Here is a 14711-nt window from a genome sequence, read left to right as displayed (position 1 = left end):
ATCTTCCTTATCCTTTAATGTTGACTTCTCCAACATACTTTAGGGTTGACTTGTGGACGCATCATTGATGAGATGTCTTGTTTTCTTTTCTTTTGTTTAGCTTGTGCTAACGGTGCGTGGAAATCCCAAATTTGAGCAGGTGCTCGTCATGGTTAACACTCGCTCGAATGGGAACCCTTCCCCTCCGAGAGACATTAGTGGGGACGCGTCGAGTGCGGCTTTACCGGTGCCCCCTCCGGTCACCAATAGTGCGGATGCCGCCGCACTGTTGAGTAATATGCTTCGAGCCATGCAAGAAGAGCATAGGGAAGCGCAGAGGGGAACAACGCCTCTTCATGCAGAACATGGCCGATCAGCTCAGGGACATTAGTAGGGAAAGGCAACAAGTGCCCCCTCCGGTACATGTGGTTCCCCCTCCTCCGGCTCCTGCTGCTGATGTTCCCCTAGCCCAAAATGCGGCCCCAGCTTGGGCCGATGCCTCCAAGTTGTCCGAGAAATTTCAGAAGCACCGCCCCCCGACCTTCTATAAGATGCCTCATGACTCCTTATTTCCGGCGACTTGGATCAGGGACCTTGAGAGGATCTTTGAGGTTCTACAATGCAATGACCTAGACAAGATAAGGTGTGTCGTGTTCCAACTCCGAGGCGACGCCGATGCTTGGTGGCGTTCGTCCAAGGAGAACTTTTGGGCCAAATACCCTAATGCTACTTGGGCACAATTTACTGAGGCCTTCTTTGAGAACTACTTCCCTCGGAACTTTCGTGACAAGAAGGAGATGGAGTTCTCGACCTTAAGTCAAGGACCCAAGTCTGTCCTTGATTACCAACAAGCGTTCGAGGATCTCTTCTATTTTGCCCCGGAGCACATGAAGGCCGAGGATGTCAAAGCAAGAAAGTTCGAGAGAGGTTTGAGGCACAGTATTAGCACTTCGGTGGTGCTACACAAGTACCCCACTTATGCTGAAGTGGTGCAAGCCGCTAAGGTCATCGAAGACCAGCAGAGGGAGAATTACAGGGCTGTACAAGCTGGCAAAAGGCCCATGAGTCCTTCCGGTTTTAAGGGTCCCGGTAAGTTTCAGAGGGGATCCTACTCTACCACCTCTCCGACTCAGTACCGCAAACTTGATGCAGCCAAGGCACCCAAGACAGCTGCAGCCCCTCATTATGGCACTCAGACTCTTACGTGCTATAACTGCAACGAGGTCGGGCATATGATTAGAGACTGCCCCCGTGCCCGTCAGGGCAACTCTTGGCCAACTGTGTCTTCTAAGGCACCTCAAGCAAAGATAACCGTTCGCCCTCCCCTTCCCCCTACAGCCAACAAGACTCAAGGGCGTGTGTACTCAGTCACTAATGAGGAAGCCTATGCGGATCCAGGTGTCATCACAGGTATGATTTCTGTTTGTTCCCAACCAGCGTATGTGTTGTTTGATTCGGGGGCGACGCATTCGTTTGTCTCCCCCTCTTTTGCTAAGAAGTTACCGATCAAACCAAAGCCAATGGCCCAGAATCTGATGGTTAGTACACCAACGGGTAGTAAGATTGAACTCAACACGGTTTATGCTCCTTGCCCAGTACGTGTATGTGATCGCGGGTTAACGGCAAGTTTGATAGTGTTGGATATGAAGGATTTCGACGTGATCTTGGGTATGGATTGGCTGTCCACTCAGGGTGCCAATCTAATATGCGTAGAGAGGAAGATCCTGTTCAAACCAGAAGAGGGTATAGAATTTACTTTCAAGGGTATTCAACGGGAGAAACCCAAGAAGGCTATCATTTCTGCCCTTCAAGTCCAGAAGTTATTAGATGAAGGATGCCAAGGTTACCTAGCCTCTGTGGTGGATACTCAAGCTAAGATTAAGCCTATGGATGAGATAAGTGTGGTAAGGGACTTTTCGGATGTCTTCCCAGAAGATCTGACACAGTTGCCACCGGACCGTGAGACGGAGTTTATGATAGACCTGGCACCGGGTGCAGCCCCAGTATCTAAGGCTCCCTACAGGATGGAACCAATGGAATTGAAGGAGCTGCAAGAACAGCTTCGAGATCTGTTGAAGAAGGGTTTTATTAGACCTAGTGTATCTCCTTGGGGAGCACCGGTCTTATTTGTGAAGAAGAAGGACGGTAGTATGAGGTTGTGCATCGACTACCGTGAGCTCAACAAGCTTACGATCAAGAACAGATACCCTCTACCTAGGATTGATGACTTGTTCGATCAGTTACAAGGTGCCAAGGTGTTTTCAAAGGTTGACCTTCGATCGGGGTACCATCAATTGAAAATCAGGGACAGCGACATCAGCAAGACAGCATTTAGATCCCGCTATGGTCATTATGAATTCTTAGTGATGTCATTCGGGTTGACTAATGCCCCGGCCGCCTTCATGGAGTTGATGAACCGGGTTTTTCATGATGTCCTGGATAAATATGTCATTGTCTTTATTGATGACATCTTGATATACTCCAAGAGTGAAGAAGAGCATGCGAGATCACCTCCGCCTAGTACTACACGCTGAGGAGAAGCAACTATATGCCAAGTTCGATGAAGTGTGACTTTTGGCTAGAGCAGGTGGCATTCCTTGGGCACCTCGTCTCTGCCAAGGGGATTGAAGTGGACCCAGGCAAGGTCAAGTCGGTAGTTGACTGGGAGACTCCCAAGAGTGTGGCAGATATCCGCAGTTTCTTGGGCCTAGCTGGCTACTATAGGAGGTTTATAGAGAACTTCTCAAAAATTTCAGCTCCTATGACTCGCCCGGAAGGGAGTGAAGTTCGAGTGGTCGGATGAGTGTGAGGAGAGTTTTCAAGGACTGAAGCGAGGTTGGTTTCCGCTCGGTACTCACCATTCCTAACGTGCTTGGGGAATGGTAGTTTACGATGATGCATCGAAGATGGGCCTTGGATGCGTTCTGATGCAAGATGGGAAGGTGGTTGCTTATGCTTCTCGACAACTGAAGGATTATGAGAAGAACTACCCAACCCATGACTTGGAGCTTGCAGCTGTGGTCTTTGCTCTGAAGATCTGGAGACACTATCTGTATGGTGAGAAGAGCGAGATCTACAGTGATCACAAGAGTCTCAAGTACTTATTCACACAAAAGGAGCTTAATATGAGACAGAGGCGATGGTTGGAGCTAATGAAGGATTATGACTGCACCATTCATTATCACCCGGGTAAGGCAAACGTGGTGGCAGATGCGCTAAGCCGGAAATCCCAAGCCCTATCTTTGGCATCCTTGGCTGTTAGCGGGAAACTGATTGAGGAAGCAAGAAAGATGGATTTGGAGTTACTAGTGGAGGGTGTTACTCTATCTTTGGCAGCCATATCAGTCCAATCAACGCTGGTGGAGAGGATACAGTCAGCTCAGACTTCTGATTTAAAATTTCAAGAAATTATTGAGGCGATCCGAGGAGACACACAGCGAGATCTGGACTTTACATTGACAGAGGGTGGTGTCCTCATGTTTAGAGACCGGCTATGTGTTCCTAGTGATGCTCAGTTGAGAAGGGTAGTTCTAGCAGAAGCCCACGACTCCCCTTATTCAATCCACCCAGGTAGCACAAAAATGTATAGGGATTTGAAAGGAAACTATTGGTGGAGCGGAATGAAGAGGGACGTGGCTGAGTTTGTAGCAAGATGTCTCACTTGTCAGCAAGTAAAGGCAGACAGGCAGTGACCCCATGGCCTCTTACATCTATTGCCCGTCCCTGAATGGAAATGGGAGAATATTACTATGGATTTCGTAACTGGGTTACCTCGTACCCCTAGGGGTGCTGATGCCATATGGGTTGTTGTTGATCGATTGACAAAAACAGCCCACTTCATCCCTATGAAAGTCTCCTACAAGATGGATAAGCTGGCCCGTTTATACATTGATAATGTGATTCGCCTGCATGGAGTCCCAGTTAGTATCATCTCCGACCGTGACCCTAGGTTTACATCCAAGTTCTGGGGTGGGTTCCAGAAGGCCATGGGCACATTGCTGAATTTTAGTACGGCCTTCCACCCCCAAACAGACGGGCAATCAGAGAGGACCATACAGACTTTAGAAGATATGCTCCGGGCCTGTGCCATTGACATGCAAGGCAGCTGGGATGAGCATATCTCACTCATCGAGTTTGCTTATAATAATAGTTACCAGGCTACCATTGGTATGGCACCGTTTGAAGCACAATATGGAAAGAAGTGCCGAACACCCTTGTATTGGGATGAGGTAGGTGAACGGCAAATCCTTGGCCCCGAGCTGATCCAGGCGACATGTGAGAAGGTGAACTTAATTCGTGAACGAATCAGGGCAGCCCAATCTAGACAGAAGGGTTATGCTGATTTGAGGCGAAAGGATTTGGAATTTACAGTCGGCGACAAGGTGTTTCTCAAGGTATCACCTGCTAAAGGGGTGATGCGTTTCAGTAAGAAGGGTAAACTGAGTCCGAGGTTTATCGGACCATATGAAATCCTGGCACGAATTGGACCAGTGGCTTATCGGTTAGCGCTCCCTCCATCCTTGGAAGGGGTACATGACGTATTCCATGTGTCAATGTTACGGAAGTACGTTCATGACCCAAGTCATGTTCTATCACAAGAACCACCGGAGCTTGCAGCCGACATGTCTTACAAGGAGCAGCCTGAAAGGATTCTGGACAACAAGATTATTCACCTTCGCAACCGACCTATCCACTATGTGAAGGTAAAATGGTGCAATCACCCGGAAGAAGAAGCATCTTGGGAAGCTGAAGTCGAGATGTGGGCAAAGTACCCTTCTCTGGGTTACCTACAAGGTATGCAAATTTCGAGGACGAAATTTTTGTAAGGTGGGGAGAATGTTATACCCGCACCCGGTACCCTAATATTTTTCTTTCTTTTATCCTTGTGACGTGTAGAGGGTGCTGCCATGTATGCCGGTGAGCTGTTCACAATGGTGGTCAAACCAAGCTACAAGATTGTTGACTTCGACACGGGTTTGCCAGTCGAGGAAAGATTCCTCAATCGGGAGTGGGGAAAATTCATCGACGGTGACTTCATCGACTACCCTCCAAGTACCAGTCCCAAGAGTGAGGAGTATCGGGCAGCACACCCCGTATCGCCCTACTTAGACACTTCACTTGGTGACGAACTTAGCGTCGCGGTGGGAAAACTCTTCGGGATCACAGAGGTTGCACCTTGACGTGACAGGGGTAAGTGGTTGACCAAATTTTTGTTGTGTGTTTACTGCCCCCTCAAAGCCCTCGAAGTGTGGCCCAAAGGCCCTGACCCCTTATGGTGGGAACCACCTTCCCACTCATATCGGATGCAAGGTTACTGGCTGCCTCCGACCTTGCATCCAATGCTGCTGACAAGGACCCTTGTGAGTGAGACCCTGTGGCTAAGGTGCTATTGGTGCCCTGCCATGTTTGACCCTACCCAAATAGACCCTAGGGTGCACTTATGAGGCCTTATCCTTATAGACCATTAATAGTGGTTTTCTATAAGAGAGAGGTGGGTAGGACTATTCATTAGTCTTGGCTCATTTCTACCTAACCTAACCTAACCGTGCTTGAGAAGGGAGTTATGAGGAGAGAGGGCTAGCAAGGAGAAGGAAGGGAAGAAGAAGAAGGAAACGGCTGCTGAGTTTGGAGCTTTAAAGAGGGCACCTCGAGTGTACCTCAAACCAGGTGAGCCAAGTGCCCTTTTCCCCCTTTTTTTCTCTCCTCCCCCTTGCTCGTTTGAGCTTGGGTGGTTCGTTGGTTGCAGCCCCAAGTTGGGGTTTTTTCCTTTTGAAACCCAAAGGGGTAGCTTGAACCATGTTTGGTTTCCCCTTGTAGGATGCTATCCTACTTTCCCTACATCCCTTGGGATCTCCAACTGGGTCTCTCGACCTAAGGTTCCAACCACCTAGGAACCCCAAATCTGGACTCGGAGTTGTTGGCTCCTTTAAACCCCCCTTAGATCTTTAGGTGTTGGGTGTTTCTAAGACCCAAATAGACTCCAAGACACCCCCCTCCCTAGTCCCTTGAGGCTTAGAGAACCAAATGGGACAACCCTGGGCTTTTAAGACCTTGAAATCGCACTTGGGTTGCATCGGAGGCAAGTCTGTGTGCCTCCGATGTTGCCTCCGATGTGGTCTGAGCCTGCAGAAAAGGTCGGAGGCAAGGTCGGAGGCAAGCCTGCTGAGTCCGACGTTGCCTCCGACATGGTTTTCAAGGCCTATGACTTATGCAAACTGCGGGGCTTTTCATTGAGGCCTCTCCTACACTCTCTCATACTCTTATTCACTTCCGTAGGCGCCAACACTTGTGCTAGGGGGTGATCTCGTGCGGGAATCGTTACACTTAATCAAATTCCTAATTCAAGTAAACGGTGAGTGGGTTTGGGTGACTGTTTGAGCTTGCTTACTATTGTTTATTCATGCATTTATGAATTATATTATGACATTATCATTCAAGCATGATTTCATACTTGCATTTATTCTTATTTGATGCTGATAATTGATTAGGATGATATGGATCTGTGTTGGGTTACGGTGCCAGGAAGTACTGGCACCGGAACCCCCGAATTACGTGGAATTGTATATTGCATCTCATTCTTGTCTGTATGCGCCGTGTTGTGCTGGTACCCGGGTGTTAGATGGAATGGGACGTTGACACACCCGGATGTACCTCTCAACACGATAGGATTCATGTAGTATATCTGTGGTTAGGCTCAGTTCCCTATGCTACGACCCTTACCAACAGGGGTTTAGGTGTTGGGTAGCCAGAGCACCTTGCTGTGGAGAGTTAGAGAGGCCAGGCCAGGGGTAGTAATGGTTATCGGGGTCTGCCTCTGGGTGGTGATGACTACGACCGGCGCGGGCTCCATGGTAATAATTGAGGTTGCATTGTGGTGAGAATGGAAGGATCCACAGTGTCTTCCCGAATTATTGCAGTAGCATATACCCATTGACTTAGCATTGTGTGTTAGGTGGTAAATGAATTAATAATGGCATGCACCATGGACTATTTGTGATTGTGTGATTGTGCATCCCCTTTTCTCTCTCACTGGCTCGGTGGAGCTAACCCCTCTTGTGCACACCTTTTTAGGTGAGGCTGCAGGAGATGCTTATTTTGCAGGACTCGAGGTTCGCCTCGGAGTACGATGATATCGGACGAGGACCCCGAGGCCGTGATCGAGGAGCACGGTGATGGGTGTCCTTGTGACGCTGCGCCTACGGGCCGTATTGATACATGGGACGTGTTCCCTTCTTTTTGTCTTTTTGGGGCCGCGAGCCTTGTATAAACATTTATTGCTATACTTGTTTTGGGGTAGTTATGCTATGGTCATTCGGGATATCCATCCAAACTATTTATGTATCTTTTAACCGTATGAACATGAGGTAATTACTACAAACGCTTCCGCTTATTTTATGATCGTTGGAAATGGAATATTCCTTGCCTTTTGTACTCTGAATCTTATGGTATGTTCTTTTAGACTAAGACTGTGCGTTGGGACACTGCAAATCGTGATTCTGGTAGTCTTATGGGACGACACGTATCGTCCTAGTCACCCCTTTATCATTAGTTTATTCCTCCAACGGGATGGGGGCGTGACATAGGGCTTCCTTTGTTGGCAGAGTTAATGAATTAACTCCTTGCCCCGGAAAAGAAAAAACTTAGAATTTTTTTTTGGGTAATTAAAAAAAAAAAGTTAGATTTTGTGAGGGCTTGTGGCATCTCTTATCCAATGATACTTTTCAAAAACTTAAATTTTGTGATAATTTGTAAAAAATATATGATTGTGAAGAAGGAAGATAGATCACAATAGATATCAAATTCTTATGACAGTTTTTATTCAATGTGGGTGAAGAGAATCTAGTCATTGAAGTGTTATTATTTCCTTTGCCACCTCTATTGTACGACGTCCAAATGCCCTTGACTATATTCCAGAACCACCAGAACCAATGGATTAAGAGATTATCTCTTCACCATGGTGAAAGGAAAACTCGGACCAAGTCTTATTAGCCTACTAATATTTAGAGGCGATTTGTCAAAATAATTTGATTATTTATAGAAGTTTTGTTGTTTGACGTGTTTAAGTGTCTCTAGATGGATCTTTATCACCTCCAGTTTGCTGACCGGCCCAGTTCCCCAGTTCCTCTAACAAAGGGGGGGCTGAAATGACCTCTCTACCCATGCCCAAACACCCTACCCGGGTGGGGTCCACCATCCCCCTATTAGAGGAATTGGGGAACTGGGCGGTCAGCAAACTGGAGGTGATAATTTTCCGTCTACCGACACAAAATATCTATCACGTGATTGGTTAGACGGGCCTCAAATTTGGTTGACTTATAAATCATGAGGTCCCTTACCACATTTCAAGTTTCTAGCTATTGAAAATTTCCAATTGAAAACAGGCTCAACCTAATTCCTAGAGAAGACTGTCTCGTCTGGGGGGAGTCCATAATGGGATCTTCTCTGTGAAAAAAGCTTATCACTTCCTCTCCAACCAAAGGGACACTCAAGCTAAAACCAAGGCTTCATTTTCCCGCAGACATGAATGGCAAGATATCCCTCCAAAGGTATGGAAGCTTATATATATATGGAACTACAAGACTCTTTCCAAAATTAGATCATTCATTTGGAAATGTTGTGCTCAAGGCCTTGCTACTGGTGAAAATCTCAAAAAACGAAACATTCCCATTTACCAAAGTTATCCTAGGTGTGGTGCAGAGGTGGAGTCTTGCGATCACATTCTCTTAGATTCCCCTTTTGCTAGAGCCACATGGTTTGGTAGTGAGCTATCCTTCACCGTCCCAAGTAATGTCCCTCCTCGGTTCGACAACCTACTGCAAGCATGGGATCAGCTTGGTTTTACCTCTAAGAAGAGTAGCAGTGAAACTCTAGGCATGGTGTCTTTTGTTTGCTGGTCTCTGTGGCTCGCAAGAAACGAGTTGATCTTCAATCGTAAAGAGCTCACTCCAGAGGATGTATTCTCCAATGCTCAGAAAGTCTACATGGAGTTCAAACTCTAGGCATGGTGTCTTTTATTTGATGGTCTTTGTGGCTTCTTGATGTATGTAATGAGGATGCCTTGAGCTCCTCTTGCCCTTTTCAATAAAGCTTCTTCTTACCAAGAAAATAAAAGAAATTTTCCAAGTGGTAATTAAGCATTGAGAAATTCATGACTACCAAAATGATGCACAAATTATTAAGAGAATGTATGGATATCAAGACATACATGTGAAGACATACAATTGCAAATAAACCTAAAATCTGACATGTGGTCAATTTATATTATCTTTACATTTCCCTACGGTAGAAATGTCGGGTTTAATTTTAGGACAAGATATTGTTGTCTGCTCTTGTACCAACATGGGGCCCAATGATTGTGCATCTAAGGGCATCAACATGAATGAGATTTTTTATTTCATAGGGAATGTGGTGATAATTTCGCATGCTCTTGTATATGGATGCACAAGCCAAAATGGGTGCACAAGCCAATCGACTAGACAACACTTTATTAAGAAAATGTTCTTTGAGCCACTATTGTAAGGTACACTATTTTTTTACTCCTCACATGAAATTACCTCATTACCCACAATGTACAATACCATTCCATCGCTTATCTGTACAGCTTATAATTTTAGAAACCTCTCCCATTTTAGTATTTTAATTTCAAAAAAGAGGGATCGTTAGTTTGCTACCACGAAGAGTGTAGAGCATGCTAATATGATATCGATCCGGATCGATCCATTTTGGACAATTTTACCACTAAATTTTAATTTTAAAATGGTTTTATTTACATTTTTACCCTTGGTCAATACCTCTGGATTGGTATCCTATCGATCAAGAATTGGTATCAATCTCCATTGATACCATTATGAATCGCTCGATCCGGCAGATCCATGGTTCTAAGTATCGGTATATGATCGCCCAATCCGAGCAATCTGTACCAGTTTTGCACCTTGTTGATCCGGATACCTGACTGCTACTGGTGCGGTTGCACGGATCAAGTTTGGTATCAGCTTTGTAACATGGTATCTTTAGTTCCTACGATACCCACCTAGAAATCTGCTCATACATACCTGATTTTAGAATCGATATACCACATTCGTTCCTAAAAACAAGGTCTTCCATGATTTCATGATTCTCTATGTACCAAAAAATCAGGATACCTACTTTAAAACCAGCGTAGTGGCTTCCTATTTTGCCTTAATAAAATAGATATTATAAAAAGCATGGGAACCAATGGGAGTACATATCCAAGCATCCAATATGGGGGGTAGGATGGTCATTTGGCCACCCATGTGTGTGGGTGTAGGGAACGCGACCAAGCAGCCTTCTTTTTTTCATTAAAAAAAACCCTTAAAACAGAATATAACAATGCTTTTTTCTTTTTTTTTTTTTTTTTTTTTGCGATCTTGCTTGCAATCTTCTAATCTTCTCTTGCCAACGGATCGAATTCTATCGGATAGTGGCATTATCTTATTCATATCTAATTATATTCGGATGGATTCGGATAATTTTCGGATAGTGATTTTTAGAATATAGATTCTCCTAAATGGATATGAATATGGATAGAATACGAATTTTCAACTATATATTGACATCTTAATCTTTATCGTTTTGTTGATGAGGGTTAGGGATGAGACTTGAGAGTGCAGCAACTACCCTTTCTTCTACTCTTCTTAGTCTTTGATTTTCTTACTTTTTTTTTTTATTTTGAATTTATCTTGCATTTATTTTGATAAATATGTGATTCCATGTATCACAATGCATAAAACAATATATATAGAAAATCTAGTATAAGAATCACATTATCTTAACTTATAAAATTATAAAAATAAGAAAACAAAATCCAATAATGTAAATTAATCGGATAGACGGACACAAAGATGTATTTCAGACATTTTATTACCGTCGGGTTGCCAAACGAATCGGATAATAATCGATCGGATAGGGGAATTATCATATTCGTATGCGAATGATTTTTGGACGGATTCAGATTCTTCTAAATGGATACGAACACGGATTGAATACAAATTTTTGAATATCCCTACCCAAGATATGATATTGTACATTGTATTTAATAAAAAATTTATTTTTTATTTTAACATAATTTAATTTTTATATTGACTGGATTGTTTTGGAATTTAAACCCATTTTTATATTTTTTTACAAACTTATTATAATATTTTATATTTTGTTTAATGTTTCACCCATTGATTTTATAGTTTTTTTTACAAATATTCTTATTTATCATTTTATGGGATTTTTTACTTTTTATAATATATATATATATATATATATATATTTTATTTTTTTTTTTCTTTCTGATTGATACCATCCAATATTTGAGTCCAAAAAGGTATGTTGACTTAGCATTTTAACCGATACCAATTTGATTATGTCGATATCGATCTGATACCATATTAGTTTCCGAGTTGGCCAATACCCAATCTAATGCCTGATCTGATACCATGCACTAAAACTATAGGCCGATCCAATGACCAATTCTTCAAAGTATAGTGCAGAGTGGGCGACTATTTAGTGGACCTGAATCCTCTTTAGCATGCATCCGATGGCTGAGCGCATCAAACATGCATCCCAACATGCTGCCCATCTGTAAATAAACGCTAGACATGTTGGAGAAAATCTGGTTTCTCGTTTAGTAAGAGTACAGTGTAGAGTGTTTAAAGATGAGAGAGTTTGTGGGATGTAAGACACTCAGGTGGGAATATTATCTCCTCCAGTTCCCTGTTGGGCCTTGTTTCCCAGCACCTCTAATAGGGGGGTGGACCCCACCTCGGTAGAGTGTTCGGATAGGGGTAGGGTGGTCATTATACCCTCCCTTTATTAGAGGCACTGGGCCTAATTGGAAACTAGAGGGGATAAAGATCCCACCCAAATATGCTCACGCATTAGCCCAGACGCTTGTGTAGAGACCATGTGACCAAGTAGATATCTCTACACTCATGGAAAAGAAAACATTGTATGCACATCAGAATATACGATGGTCATATACAGCAGAGAGTGTGGGACATAATCTAATGAAGTCAACTCTATTGCACAGTTATGTAGTGCTTTAGTCATCATCACTTATCAACACTCCTCTTGAATCCTGATGGGGGAAAACAGAGATCCTGCTTTAAGTCATGTATATGAACGCTAGGAAACCACGTGCTTACTTTCTCCTCCGTAATTATTTCTCCCTCTCTTTCACTGCACCTTTGATAGATATCATGTTTTTAGCATGGTTTTGAACGGATATTGGTCATCTCGAAACCCATACGGTATCGGTCAGGATAGGCTGTGTTGAATAAATTTGCCATTGATTCTTCTTTAAAAATTGGTTTTTCATTGATTTATCCTTTTTCTTGTACCATGTCATTGATACGGTATAGGCATGATATCGGGATTGACAAGGTGCAAAACTTGTACGAATCGTTTAACGATCTGATATCAATACTTAGAACCATGGTTTTTAATGCATGGTATTAGCATGGATCGATCATACCCGACAAATTTACCCCTGATTTTCCTTTAAAAAAAGGATTTTTGACTATTTTACCCTTTATACATATCTCAACCAATACGTGGTATTGGCATGATATTGGGATTGGTGACTAGCAAAACTTTATCGGGCGAAACAATATCGATACCTCAACCATGATAGAGAAGGATCCTATCCTATTTAAAAGATGAGAGAGGGCAAGAGATCGTTGTCTGAGTGTGTAATGCTTGCCCTAGCTGACCAGCATGGGCCAATGACAGTGGACACAATGACATCAACATAGACGTAACTTTTGATTTCATGAATCGTAGAATGATACTTTTGTATACTCCCATGTCAGTGTACATGAGCAATGAGCCACACAACCAAATAGGGCACTTTTTCTTTTATTTATTTTGCTTAAGAAAAAACACACTACCTATTGACGCCCAAACACATCAGCATGCGAATGTACAATCACGTCTCATGTGAAATCAAAAAACCCAATCCATGATAATGCTCTTGCTGGCATTCTCATTGGCCCCTTAGTCGAAGCTACACGACCAGATAGTAATCTCTTATTTATTTATGGACTGATGTTCTCTCCTACGCTCTTGGCACAAAGAACATTCTTCCTTTATTTATTTATTTATTTTATTTTTTGAAAAAACTAGAAAATAAGATGAGACGTTAGACCAAACAAATTTCTCATGTGTCATTTGATGATTTGAGACTCATGGAGATTATTCAAATAATGATGTCGCAGCATCAGCCTGCAGGAACACACACCGTTGGATTATCGTCGAGATCCATCCATCATTTACGTCTCAATGGTCAGGATTCTCATTATTCTTATCAAAAAAAAGGAAATACAGGTCAACAGGTCCATGACTCAGAGTCTGCGCCGCAGGGACAGAGAGAGGGACAGAAAGAGAAGATGCCGTCACATCACAGCAGGTGATGAAGAGTACTACCTAGAAATTACTGGCCAGCATGCGTTGTAACCCATCTGAATTTGATTGGGACACGTGTAAAGATCTTGACAAAATAGCCAAGGCAGCCTTCCTGATCACGGGACTTCCTAGTTTCCAGCCCATTAAAGAGGAGAGAGAGAGAGAGAGAGAGAGAGAGAAGTGGGACCCATTGAGAAGTCCCCTAAGTCCCCACCACTACTGTTAGTCTGTTACCATTTACTAGGGGTGTAAATGGATAACCGAAATCCGAATCCGAATTCGCATCCGTATTCGTTTAGAGGCATCCGTATTCGTTTAGAGATATCCGGAAAATAATCCGAATACTCCGATTAAAATCCGTCCGAAAAAAAATTTAAATACTTAATAATAAAAAATTAAGTAAATAATGATTTCAAGGGTTTTTGAAGATTAAATAAATTCTAGAATATGATGAAAAGAGAATCATGATCTAAGAGATATGGATTGAGAGTGAATTGTATCCGCTAGGGGGAGGAAGGTCCGGGTTACACAAGGCAGAGATGTAAATGGATGGTCGAAAATTTGAATCCGATCCGCATCCGAATCCATTTAGAGGTATCCGTATTCGACCAGGGAATATCCGGTTCCGTTCACATCCGATCCGTATCCGATCCGAATCCGATCCGTTTACATCCCTATCATTTACTCCTAATTTCGATACCACAACGTTACGTGTTGATATCTTAACGGTTGTATGTGATTCTAAAGTTGTCGTTGGTGGTGGGACCCATAAGCTAAAATTTTTGCCTTCATTATTACTTTTTTTTTTGTTTTTTTTTGTTTTCGCTTTTGGAATAATTGAAGATGTGAAAGGGTGAATTTGAGAGTCGAGACATTGAAAGAAGGAAACCAACAACTACGAAACTCGAAAAAAGGAAATTAAAACGTGACACTTGTCCCTCCAACCTTTTTACGTGTCGTTCATTTACCTTACGTCTCTTTTATCGGGACTTTATTAGTACTCTCTCTCTCCCTCTCTTTTAAATGTCTCCGGTGGTATATCTCGTGACTCGTGTCCTTTTTTGAGATTACTAATAAGATGTTTCTTTCTGGTGTAATTTTACATATTTACCCTTTATTCAAAAATATCTGACGGTTATAATTGTTCCATCTCTGATCAGATGGGTCCCATCAATTCTTTCAACATTAGATTCAATTTTCAAACACGATAGTGTCAATTCTCGAGAATCATTCTCTGTCTTCTCTTTAATGCTTTAAGAGAGGAGGGAATTTTTGTGTTCCCTTGTTGTATGAGAGAGAGAGAGAGAGAGAGAGAGAGA

The sequence above is a fragment of the Telopea speciosissima genome, chromosome 5, assembly GCF_018873765.1.
Source record: "Telopea speciosissima isolate NSW1024214 ecotype Mountain lineage chromosome 5, Tspe_v1, whole genome shotgun sequence".
Lineage (NCBI taxonomy): Eukaryota > Viridiplantae > Streptophyta > Magnoliopsida > Proteales > Proteaceae > Telopea > Telopea speciosissima.
This window is presented reverse-complemented; position numbering follows the sequence as displayed.